This window comes from Mustela erminea, chromosome 2 (assembly GCF_009829155.1).
Source record: "Mustela erminea isolate mMusErm1 chromosome 2, mMusErm1.Pri, whole genome shotgun sequence".
Lineage (NCBI taxonomy): Eukaryota > Metazoa > Chordata > Mammalia > Carnivora > Mustelidae > Mustela > Mustela erminea.
This window is the reverse complement of record NC_045615.1, coordinates 140,119,082-140,121,414: the sequence shown is the minus strand read 5'-3', so window position 1 is coordinate 140,121,414 and position 2,333 is coordinate 140,119,082.

Sequence of the window (2,333 nt, the reverse complement as noted above, 5' to 3'; positions counted from 1 at the left end):
ATCTTTGATGAACACAGGTGCGAAAATTCTCACCAAAATACTAGCCAATAGGATTCAACAGTACATTAAAAGGATTATTCACCATGACCAAGTGGGATTTATTCCAGGGCTGCAAGGTTGGTTCAACATTCGCAAATCAATCAACGTGATACAACACATTAATAAAAGAAAGAACAAGAACCATATGATACTCTCAATAGATGCTGAAAAAGCATTTGACAAAGTGCAGCATCCCTTCCTGAACAAAACTCTTCAAAGTGTAGGGATAGAGGGCACATACCTCAATATCATCAAAGCCATCTATGAAAAACCCACCGCAAGTATCATTCTCAATGGAGAAAAACTGAAAGCTTTTCTGCTAAAGTCAGGAACACGGCAGGGATGTCCATTATCACCACTGCTATTCACCATAGTACTAGAAGTCCTAGCCTCAGCAATCAGACAACAAAAGGAAATTAAAGGCATCCAAATCGGCAAAGAAGAAGTCAAACTATCACTCTTTGCAGATGATATGATACTATATATGGAAAACCCAAAAGACTCCACTCCAAAACTGCTAGAACTTATATAGGAATTCAGTAAAGTGTCAGGATATAAAGCCAATGCACAGAAATCAGTTGCATTTCTCTACACCAACAACAAGGCAGAAGAAAGAGAAATTAAAGAGTCCATCCCATTTACAACTGCACCCAAAACTATAAGATACCTAGGAATAAACCTAACCAAAGAGGCTAAGAATCTATACTCAGAAAACTATAAAGTACTCATGAAAGAAATTGAGGAAGACACAAAGATATGGAAAAATTTTCCATGCTCCTGGATTGGAAGAACAAATATTGTGAAAATGTCTATGTTACCTAAAGCAATCTACATATTTAATGCAATTCCTATCAAAATACCATCCATTTTTTTTTCAAAGAAATGGAACAAATAACCCTAATATTTATATGGAACCAGAAAAGACCTCGAATAGCCAAAGGAATATTGAAAAAGAAAGCCAATGTTGGTGGCATCACAATTCCAGACTTCAAGCTCTATTACAAAGCTGTCATCATCAAGACAGCATGGTACTGGCACAAAAACAGACACATGGATCAATGGAACAGAATAGAGAGCCCAGAAATAGACCCTCAACTCTATAGTCAACTAATCTTCGACAAAGCAGGAAAGAGTGTCCAGTGGAAAAAAGACAGCCTCTTCAATAAATGGTGTTGGGAAAACTGGACAGCCACATGCAGAAAAGTGAAATTGGACCATTTCCTTACACCACACACGAAAATAGACTCAAAATGGATAAAAGACCTCAATGTGAGAAAGGAATCCATGAAAATCCTTGAGGAGAACACAGGCAGCAACCTCTTTGACCTCAGCCGCAGCAACATCTTCCTAGGAACATCGCCAAAGGCAAGGGAAGCAAAGACAAAAATGAACTATTGGGATTTCATCAAGATCAAAAGCTTTTGCACAGCAAAGGAAACAGTTAACAAAACCAAAAGACAACTGACAGAATGGAGAAGATATTTGCAAACGACATATCAGATAAAGGGGAGTGTCCAAAATCTATAAAGAACTTAGCAAACTCAACACCCAAAGAACAAATAATCCAATCAAGAAATGGGCAGAGGGCATGAACAGACATTTCTGCAAAGAAGACATCCAGATGGCCAACAGACACATGAAAAAGTGCTCCACATCACTCGGCATCAGGGAAATACAAATCAAAATCACAATGAGATATCACCTCATACCAGTCAGAATGGCTAAAATTAACAAGTCAGGAAATGACAGATGCTGGCGAGGATGTAGAGAAAGGGGAACCCTCCTACACTATTTGTGGGAATGCAAGCTGGTGCAACCACTCTGGAAAACAGCTTGGAGTTTCCTCAAAATGTTGAAAATAGAGCTACCCTATGACCCAGCAATTGCACTACTGGGTATTTACCCTAAAGATACAAACGTAGTGATCCAAAGGGGCACGTGCACCCGAATGTTTATAGCAGCAATGTCTACAATAGCCAAACTATGGAAAGAACCTAGATGTCCATCAACAGATGAATGGATCAAGAAGATGTGGTATATATACACAATGGAATACGATGCAGCCATCAAAAGAAATGAAATCTTGCCATTTGCGACGACATGGATGGAACTAGAGGATATCATGCTTAGCAAAATAAGTCAGTTGGAGAAAGACAGCTATCATATGATCTCCCTGATATGAGGAAGTGGAGATGCAACATGGGGGGTTAAGGGGGTAGGAGAAGAATGAATGAAACAAGATGGGATTGGGAGGGAGACAAACCATAAGTGACTCTTAATCTCACAAAACAAAC